Raw genomic sequence first — 11,197 nt, forward strand, 5'->3', positions numbered from 1 at the left:
TTCACTGGATGGATTTAAGAGAGAGTTAGATAGAGCTCAAGGGGCTAGTGGAATCAAGGGATATGGTGAGAAGGCAGGCACGGGTTACTGATTGTGGATGATCAGCCATGATCACAATGAATGGCGGTGCTGGTTCGAAGGGCCGAATGGCACCTATTTTCTATGTTTCTAACTCTCTCTAACACACATATGATTGAGAGGGTGTATAATCTGTGGTTCTGGACTGTGATAAGACGTGAACTACACTGGGACTTGCACCTTCCAATTCTCTCTGTCTGATAAATATAGATCGGGTAGACATTCAGATTCTTTATTCCCCAGCGTGGAAATGTCAGACTTGATAAAAGGCATAGCTTTCATTTCTGTTTAGAGATACAGCGTGCAAACAGGCCCTTCGGCCCATCGAGTCCATGCCGACCAGCGATCGCCCGTTCACACACTCGTTCTATGTTTAGTTGAGCCACTGTTTAGTTTGGAGATACAGCGTGCAAACAGGCCCTGTGGAAGCAGACCAGCGATCGCCTGTTGACACGCTAGTTCCATGTTATCCCACCTTCTCACCCAATCCCTACACACTAGGGGGCAATTTACAGGAAGCCAATTAACCGACAAACCCGCACGTCTTTGGAGTGTGGGAGGAAACCGGAGCGCCCGGAGAAAACCCATGCGGTCACGGGGAGAACGTGCAAACTCGGCCTATTACCTTCAGTTTGGTTCAGAGATACAGCGTGGACGCAGGCCCTTCGGCCCAGTGATCACCACGTGCACTAGTTCTATCCCTCTCACGAGGGACAATTTGCACAAGCAGATTAAAACTGCACGTCTTTGGAGCGCGGGAGGAAACCAGAGCACCCGGAGAAAACCCACGCAGGTCACGGGGAGAAGGTGCAAAGGGGACAGCGCCCGAGGTGAGGATGGAAGGGGTGGCCGTCCCCCCCTCTCGGGCAGACTGCCCTTCCCCCAACGCTTGCCCACGGCACATTCCACAGGTGAACATTACACCCGTACAGTTTACACACAAGGTATCATCTGATCCACCTCGCTGTGCCAGCCAGCGGACAAACAGGCCCAACAACTTCCTGAGGGAGGGAAACCCCCGTCAAATTCCCCCGCGGCCGCTGAACGGCAAGGAGGACATTCGGCCCGGCGGCCCCAGTCTAGCCCACCTCCCTTTCGTTTCACCTTGTGCTGTGGCCAAGTCCACGCCGACCATCGACCGCCTGCCCGCTCTGTGCTACCCCACCCTCGGTGTGTGTGTGTGTGTGTGTGTGTACAGCACAGGAACAGGCCCTTCGGCCCACAATGTCCGTGCCGAACACGATGCCAAGTTAAAGTAGTCTCTGCCTCCACCTGATCCATACCCATGCACCCATCTTAAACGTCTCCACCACCACCCCTGGCAGCACGTGCTAGGCCCCACCACCCCCTGTGGGAAACAACCTGCCCCACACGTCTCCTCAAAACCTTGCCCCTCTCACCTCAACGCCATGCCCTCTAGTCCACCCTGCGGATAAAGGTTGTGACTGTCTACCTGATCTGTGCCTCTTATCGTTTTATAAACTTCCATCAGGTCTCCCCTCAACCTCTGACATTCCAGAGAAAACAATCCCAGTCTGTCCAACCTCTCCCCGTCTCTGTAACCCCCTCCCCCCTATCTGTAACCCTACACCCCCTCTCCCCGTCTCTTTGACCCCCTCCCCCCCCCTCTCCCCATCACACAGAGAGTGGTGAATCTGTGGAATTCTCTGCCACAGAAGGTAGTTGAGGCCAGTTCATTGGCTATATTTAAGAGGGAGCTAGATGTGGCCCTTGTGGCTAAAGGGATCAGGGGGTATGGAGAGAAGGCAGGTACGGGATACTGAGTTGGATGATCAGCCATGATCATATTGAATGGCGGTGCGTACAGGCTCGAAGGGCCGAATGGCCTCCTCCTGCACCAATTTTCTATGTTTCCATGTCTCTGTAACCCCCTTCCCCCCCACACCGCCTCTCCACGTCTCTGTGAACCCCTTCCCTCTCCCCTACACCCCCTCCCCTACCTCTGTAACCCCCTCCCCTCCCCCCCACACCGCCTCTCCCCGTCTCTTGGACCCCCTACACCCCCTCCCCCCCCCCTACAACCCCCTCCCCTCCCCCCCCTACAACCCCCCTCCCCTCCCCCCTACAACCCCCCTCCCCGTCTCTGTGACCCCCTCCCCTCCCCCCCCCTACAACCCCCCTCCCCGTCTGTGAGCCCCTCCCCTCCCCCCTACAACCCCCCTCCCCGTCTCTGTGACCCCTCCCCTCCCCCCCTACAACCCCTCTCCCCGTCTCTGTAACCCCCTCCCCTCCCCCTACACCCGTCTCTGTAACCCCTCCCCTGCCTACACCCCGTCTCTGTGACCCCCTCCCCCCCCTCTCTGTGGCGTGGTGTTGTGTACCAGTGAGTCGGAGGTGGTGATTGAGGAATCTGTACATACTATTCCCCGACATCCTGTTTATCAGGTTCGATAATCTTTGATTTCATGCATGACTTTGGGAGCGTCTCACAATCACCAGAGTCTGGCAAAGCTTGCGAACTGCAGCAGGAGGGGGCCGTTCGGCCCTTCGCCACGGTGCTAGCCCCACCTCCTGCCCTTACCATTCTCTCTGCTTTCCACCAGAGAGGGATCTAGGAGTGCAGGTGCACAGTTCCCAGGTAGACAGGGAGTGTTGTAGAGCAGAGAGGGATCTAGGAGCGCAGGTACAGTTCCCAGGTAGACAGGGAGTGTTGTAGAGCAGAGAGGGATCTAGGAGCGCAGGTACACAGTTCCCAGGTAGACAGGGAGTGTTGTAGAGCAGAGGGATCTAGGAGCGCAGGTACACAGTTCCCAGGTAGACAGGGAGTGTTGTAGAGCAGAGGGATCTAGGAGTGCAGGTACACAGTTCCCAGGTAGACAGGGTGTGTTGTAGAGCAGAGGGATCTAGGAGCGCAGGTACACAGTTCCCAGGTAGACAGGGAATGTTGTAGAGCAGAGAGGGATCTAGGAGCGCAGGTACACAGTTCCCAGGTAGACAGGGAGTGTTGGAGGGCAGAGGGATCTAGGAGCGCAGGTGCATAGTTCCTTGAAGGTGGAGTCACAGGTAGACAGGGCGTTCAAAAAGGCTTTTGGCACACTGTCCTTCATCAGCCAGAGTATTGAGTGTAGAAGTTGGGAGATCATGTTGCAGTTGTATAAGACGTTGGTGAGGCTGCATTTAGAGTATTGTGTTCAGTTCTGGGCACCGTGTTACAGGAAAGATGTCTTCAAACTGGAATGGGTACAGATACGATTTACGAGGATGTTGCCAGGACTAGAGGGTGTGAGCTACAGGTAGAGGTTGAGTAGGCTGGGTCTCTATTCCTTGCAGTGCAGGAGGATGAGGGGTGATTTTATAGAGGTGAACAAAATCATGAGAGGAATAGATTGGGTCGATGCACAGAGTCTCTTGCCCAGAGTAGGGGAATCGAGGACCAGAGGACATAGGTTCAAGGTGAAGGGGAAAAGATTGAATAGGAATCTGAGGGGTAACCTTTCCACACAGAGGGTGATGGGTGTATGGAACGAGCTGCCAGAGGAGGTAGTTGAGGCTGGGACTATCCCAACGTTTAAGAAACAGTTGGACAGGTACATGGATAGGACAGGTTTGGAGGGATATGGACCAAACGCGGGCAGGTGAGACGGGTGTAGATAGGGCATGTTGGTCGGTGTGGGCAGGTGGGACTAGTGTAGATGGGGCATGTTGGCCGGTGTGGGCAGGTGGGACTAGTGTAGCAGGTGGGACCAGTATAGATGGTTCATGTTGGTCGGTGTGGGCAGGTGGGACTAGTGTAGATGGGGCATGTTGGTCGGTGTGGGCGGGTGGGACTAGTGTAGATAGGGCATGTTGGCCAGTGTGGGTAGGTGGGACTAGTGTAGATGGGGCATGTTGGTTGGTGTGGGCTGGTGGGACTAGTGTAGATGGGGCATGTTGGTCGGTGTGGGCAGAAGAGCCTGTTTCCACACTGTATCACTCTATGACACAGAAGGGGATATCTCACAGGGATAACGTGCAAACTCCGCACAGACAGGGAGGTTGGGATGGAACCTGGGTCTCCCGCCCCCCCCCCCCCCCCAGAGGCAGCAGCTCTACCCGCTGCGCCCCCAGTTAGGACGGATTGTGCCTAAAGCTATCTTGTCTTTTGCAGTAGGGAAAACAACTGCAGACGCTGGTTTAAATCGAAGGTAGACACAAAATGCTGGAGTAACTCAGCGGGTCAGGCAGCATCTGTGGAGAGAAGGAATGGGCGACGTTCATTGTAATCATGGCTGATCATCCACAATCAGTAACCCGTGCCTGCCTTCTCCCCATATCCCTTGATTCCGCTAGCCCCTAGAGCTCTTATAGAGGGGATCTTACAGAGACGTATAAAATTATGAAAGGGCTGGACAAGCTAGATGCAGGAAAAATGTTCCCAATGTTGGGGGAGTCCAGAACCAGGGGACAAACAGTCTAATAATAAAGGGGAGGCCATTTAAAACTGAGGTGAGAAGGAAGTTTTCCACCCAGAGAATTGTGAATCTGTGGGATTCTCTGCCACAGAGGGCAGTGGAGGCCAATTCACTGGATGGATTTAAAAGAGAGTTAGATAGAGCTCTAGGGACTAGTGGAATAAAGGGGTATGGGGAGAAGGCAGGCACGGGTTACTGATTGTGGATGATCAGCCATGAGCACAATGAGTGGCGGTGCGTACAGGTTCGAAGGGCCGAATGGCCTTCTCCTGCACGCCTATTTTTTTGTTCTATGTAAGTTGTTGGGCCTGTTTGTCCGCTGGCTGGCACAGCGAGGTGGATCAGATGATACCTTGCGTGTAAACTGTACGGGTGTAATGTTCACCTGTGGAATGTGCCGTGGACAAGCGTTGGGGGAAGGGCAGTCTGCCCGAGGCGGGGGGGGGGGGAGGAGGCCACCCCTTCCATCCTCACCTCGGGCGCAGTCCGTTTACCCCTTTGCACGTTCTCCCCGTGACCTGCGTGGGTTTTCTCCGGGTGCTCTGGTTTCCTCCCGCGCTCCAAAGACATGCAGTTTTAATCTGCTTGTGCAAACTGTCCCTCGTGAGAGGGATAGAACTAGTGTACAGGTCGGCGTGGGCCGAAGGGCCTGCGGCCACGCTGTATCTCTGAACCAAACTGACAGTAATGGGCCGAGTTTGCACGTTCTCCCTGTGACCACGTGGGTTTTCTCCGGGCGCTCCGGTTTCCTCCCACACTCCAAAGACGTGCAGGTTTGTCGGTTAATTGGCTTCCTGTAAATTGCCCCCTAGTGTGTAGGGATTGGGTGAGAAAGTGGGATAACATGGAACTAGCGTGTCAACGGGCGATCGCTGGTCTGTTTCCACAGGGCCTGTTTGCACGCTGTATCTCCAAACTAAACAGTGGCTCAACTAAACATAGCACTAGTGTGAGAACGGGCGATCGCTGGTCGGCATGGACTCGATGGGTCGAAGGGCCTGTTTCTCCCCGTGACCTGCGTGGGTTTTCTCCGAGATCTTCGGTTTCCTCCCACACTCCAAAGACGTGCGGGTTTGGTGTAAGAGTAAAAAGTGTCCCTCATGTATGTGTGTAGGATGTTGCAAGTGTGCAGGGATCGCTGGCTGGTGCGGACTCGGTGGGCCGAAGGGCCTGTATCTACGAACTAAACCAGAAGGCACAGGTTTAGAAACATTGAAACACAGAAAATAGATGCAGGAGGAGGCTTCGAGCCAGCACTGCCATCATTGTGATCACGGCTGATCATCCACAATCAGTACCCCGTGCCTGCCTTCTCCCCATATCTCTTGATTCCGCTAGACCCTAGAGCTCTAGAGTTGATGGTGAGGGGGGAAAGGCAGGGTGGGCAAGGTGTATGGTGGTGGGTGTATGGAACGAGCTGTCAGAGGAGGTAGTTGAGGCTGGGACTATCCCAACAGACAGCTACATGGATAGGACAGGTTTGGAGGGATATGGACCAAACGCAGGCAGGTGGGACTAGCATAGATGGGACATGTTGGCCGGTGTGCTTCCAGATAGAATCAAACAATGTGGAAACAGGCCCTTCGGCCCAACCTGCCCACACCGGCCAACATGCCCCATCTACACTAGTCCCACCTGCCCACACCGACAAACATCCCCATCTACACTAGTCCCACCTGCCCACACCGACCAACATGCCCCATCTACACTAGTCCCACCTGCCCACACTGACCAACATGCCCCATCTACACTAGTCCCACCTGCCCACACCGACCAACATGCCCCATCTACACTAGTCCCACCTGCCCACACCGACCAACATGCCCCATCTACACTAGTCCCACCTGCCCACACCGACCAACATGCCTCATCTACACTAGTCCCACCTGCCCACACCGACCAACATGCCCCATCTACACTAGTCCCACCTGCCCACACCGACCAACATGCCCCATTTACACTAGTCCCACCTGCCCACACCGCCCAACATGCCCCATCTACACTAGTCCCACCTGCTCACACCGGCCAACATGCCCCATCTACACTAGTCCCACCTGCCCACACCGGCCAACATGCCCCATCTACACTAGTCCCACCTGCCCACACCGGCCAACATGCCCCATCTACACTAGTCCCACCTGCCCGCATTTGGCCCATATGCCTCTAAACCTGTCCTATCCATGTACCTGTCCAACAGTTTCTTACACTTTGGGATAGTCCCAGCCTCAACTACCTCCTCCGGCAGCTTGTTCCATACACCCACCACCCTCTGTGTGGAAAAGTTACCCCTCAGTTTCCAATTAAATCTTTTCCACCTCACCTTGAACCCGTGTCCTCTGGTCCTCGATTCCCCTACTCTGGGCAAGAGACTCTGTGCATCCACACGATCTATTCCTCTCATGATTTTACACCCCTCTATAAGATCTCCCCTCATCCTCCTGAACAGTTCAGGAATATAGCCTGAAGCCAAGTTAATCTAATCTTGTCTGCAATTGATCAATATCACTGCTTATCAAGGAGGCCATCTAATAACCTCGTAAACTCCACCACCAGCGGAGTTCCAGTGGGGTGCGTTCTAGGCCCCCCAACACCATCATATGTAAAAAAAACCTGCCCACCCCATCGAAATACCAAAACTCTCGTTTGTTTGTTTGTTTGTTTGTTTGTTCCTGAACTACAGCCAAAACTGGGGAGGAGGGAGGGGGGAGAATGGGGAGAAGGGTGGGAGGGTGCTGCACCAATACAGCAGAGGTATGGGCCCAACGGGTCCACTTGGTCTAGTCTTCTTTAAACCCCTAAAGGGTCTCGACCCGAAACGTCACCCATTCCTTCCCTCCAGAGATGCTGCCCGACTGAAAGGAAGCATGCAGGTACAGCAGGCAGTGAAGAAAGCCAATGGAATGTTGGTCTTCGTAACAAGAGGAGTTGAGTATAGGAGCAAAGAGGCCCTTCTACAGTTGTACCGGGCCCTGGTGAGACCGCACCTGGAGTACTGTGTGCAGTTTTGGTCTCCAAATTTGAGGAAGGATATTCTTGCTATTGAGGGCGTGCAGCGTAGGTTCACTAGGTTAATTCCCGGAATGGCGGGACTGTCGTATGTTGAAAGGCTGGAGCAATTAGGCTTGTATACACTGGAATATAGAAGGATGAGGGGGGATCTTATTGAAACATATAATATAATTAGGGGATTGGACACATTAGAGGCAGGAAACATGTTCCCAATGTTGGGGGAGTCCAGAACAAGGGGCCACAGTTGAAGAATAAGGGGTCGGCCATTTAGAACGGAGATGAGGAAAAACTTTTTCAGTCAGAGAGTGGTGAAGGTGTGGAATTCTCTGCCTCAGAAGGCAGTGGAGGCCAGTTCGTTGGATGCTTTCAAGAGAGAGCTGGATAGAGCTCTTAAGGATAGCGGAGTGAGGGGGTATGGGGAGAAGGCAGGAACGGGGTACTGATTGAGAGTGATCAGCCATGATCGCATTGAATGGCGGTGCGTACAGGCTCGAAGGGCTGAATGGCCTCCTCCTGCACCTATTGTCTATTGTCTACTGACCTGCTGAGTCACTCCAGCATTTTGTGTCTATCTCCAATGATGTACTGTACCTGTTGTTGAAAATCGAAGAGAGAATTCTCAATAGGCTTCACTTTAGACTTTAGAGACACAGCGCGGAAACAGGCTATTCGGCCCACCGACTCGGCGCCGACCAGCGATCACCCCGTACACTAGCACTATCCTACACACACCAGGCACAGTTTTAAAATAATTTTACTGAAGCCAATTAACCTACAAACCCGCGCGTCTTTGGAGTGTGGGAGGAAACCGGAGCGCCCGGAGAAAACCCACGCAGGTCGCGTGAGGAGAACGTGCAAACTCCGCACAGACAGCGCCCGTGGTCAGGATCAAACCCGGGTCTTTTTAGACAATAGGTGCAGGAGGAGGCCATTCGGCCCTTCGAGCCTGTACGCATCGCCATTCAATGTGATCATGGCTGATCATTCTCAATCAGTACCCCGTTCCTGCCTTCTCCCCATACCCCCTGACTCCGCTGTCCTTAAGAGCTCTATCTAGCTCTCTCTTGAATGCATTCAGAGAATTGGCCTCCACTGCCTTCTGAGGCAGAGAATTCCACAGATTCACAACCCTCTGACTGGAAAAGTTTTTCCTCATCTCCGTTCTAAATGGCCGACCCCTTATTCTTAAACTGTGGCCCCTGGTTCTGGACTCCCCCAACATTGGGAACATGTTTCCTGCCTCTAACGTGTTCAACCCGTTAATAATCTTTGTGTCTAACTTCCTTTAAACTTTGCCCCTCTCACCTTAAAGCCATGCTTGCTATTGAGGCAGTGCAGCATAGGTTCACCAGGTTAATGCCCGGGATGGCGGGACTGTCATATGATGAAAGATTGGAAAGACTGGGTTTGTATTCACTGGAGTTTAGAAGGATGAGAGGCGATCTTATAGAGACGTACTATGTAAAATTATGAAAGGACTGGACAAGCTAGATGCAGGAAAAATGTTCCCAGTCTTGACCCGAATGGACATAAAATCCTGGAGTAACTCAGCGGGACGGGCAGATCTCTGGAGAGAAGGTATGTGTGACGTTTCGGGTCAAGACTCTTCTTCAGACTGAAGACTGTCTACCCAATGACCTAGCCTGCACAGCCTTCTGTGGCAATGAAGTCCACAGATTCACCACTAGTGGGAGAGTCTAGGACCAGAGGGCACAGCCTCAGAATTAAAGGACGTTCCTTTAGGAAGGGGATGAGGAGAAATTTCTTTAGCCAGAGGGCGGTGAATCTGTGGGATTCGTTGCCACAGACGGCTGTGGAGGCCACAAGTCAGTGGAGATATTTAAGGCAGAGAGAGACAGATTGTTGATCAGTGCGGGTGTCAGGGGTTGTGGGGAGAAGGCAGGAGAATGGGGTTAGGAGGGAGAGATGGATCAGCCGTGATTGAATGGCAGAAGTAGACTTGATGGGCCGAATGGCTTAATTCTGCTCCTATCACTTAGACCGTTCAGAAGCCTGATAACAGAGGGGGGAGCAGGGTGGAGGGAAATGTGAAGGAAGGAACTGCAGATGCTGGTTTAAACCGAAGATGGACACAACATACTGGAGTAGCTCAGCGACACAGGCAGCATCTCTGGAGACAAGGAATGGGTGACGTTTTGGGTCGAGTCTTAGACGGTGTGGCCCCTGGTTCTGGACTCCCCCAACATTGGGAACATTTTTCCTACATCTAGCTTGTCCAGTCCTTTCATAATTTTACACAACTACATCTCTATAAGATCCCCCTCTCATCCTTCGACAAGCCCAGTCTTTCCAATCTTTCATCATATGTCAGTCCCGCCATCCCGGGGATTAACCTGGTGAACCTACGCTGCACTGCCTCAATAGCAAGGACGTTCATAGCAAGAGGATTTGAGTATAGGAGCAGGGAGGTTCTGCTGCAGTTGTACAGGGCCTTGGTGAGACCGCACCTGGAGTATTGTGTGCAGTTTTGGTCTCCTAATCTGAGGAAAGACATTCTAGCCTTAGAGGGAGTACAGAGAAGGTTCACCAGATTGATTCCTGGGATGGCAGGACTTTCATATGAAGAAAGACTGGATAGACTAGGCTTATGCTCGCTGGAATTTAGAAGACTGAGGGGGATCTTATAGAAACATATAAAATTCTTAAGGGGTTGGAGAGGCTAGATGCGGGAAGATTGTCCCGATGTTGGGGAAGTTCAGAACCAGGGGTCACAGTTTAAGGATAAGGGGGAAGTCTTTTAGGACCGAGATGAGAAAGTTTTTTTTCACACAGAGTGGTGAGTCTGTGAAATTCTCTGCCACAGAAGGTAGTTGAGGCCAGTTCATTGGCTATATTTAAGAGGGAGTTAGATGTGGCCCTTGTGGCTAAAGGGATCAGGGGGTATGGAGAGAAGGCAGGTGCAGGATACTGAGTTGGATGATCAGCCATGATCATATTGAATGACGGTGCAGGCTCGAAGGGCCGAATGGCCTACTCCTGCACCTATTTTCTATGTTTCTATGTCCTTCCTCAGATTAGGAGACCAAAACTGCACACTGTACTCCAGGTGCGGTCTCACCAGGGCCCTGTACAACTGTAGAAGGGTCACCATTCTATCTCACCAGAGATGCTGCCCGTCCCGCTGAGTTACTCCAGCCTTTTGTGTGTGTACGCAATTGCAGGGCGTTGATGGAACCACACCTTGTGTTGTGCTCTACATTGTGTTCTCACCCATCTACCCACAGAGGGAAAGACACAAAGACATCTGCCAAACTGGTTCCAGGACCCAGAGGAACAAGGGAACGGCAGACGCTGGTTTACAAAGGTTTTTCTCTTTAAAAAAAGGACACGAAGTGCAGTCGGCATCTTTGGAAGGACAAGAGACGTTGGTGAGGCCGCATTTAGAATATTGCGTTCAGCTCTGGGCACCGTGTTATAGGAAAGATGTCGTCAAGCTTGAAAGGGTTCGGAGAAGATTTACGAGGATGTTGCCAGGACTAGAGGGTGTGAGCTACAGGGAGAGGTTGAGTAGGCTGGGACTCTATTCCATGGAGCGCAGGAGGATGAGGGGTGATCTTATAGAGGTGTACAAAATCATGAGAGGAATAGATCGGGTAGACGCACAGAGTCTCTTGCCCAGAGTAGGGGAATCGAGGACCAGAGGACACAGGTTCAAGGTGAAGGGGAAAAGATTTAAT

Source organism: Rhinoraja longicauda, chromosome 39 (genome assembly GCF_053455715.1).
Source record: "Rhinoraja longicauda isolate Sanriku21f chromosome 39, sRhiLon1.1, whole genome shotgun sequence".
NCBI classification, from domain to species: Eukaryota; Metazoa; Chordata; class Chondrichthyes; order Rajiformes; family Arhynchobatidae; genus Rhinoraja; species Rhinoraja longicauda.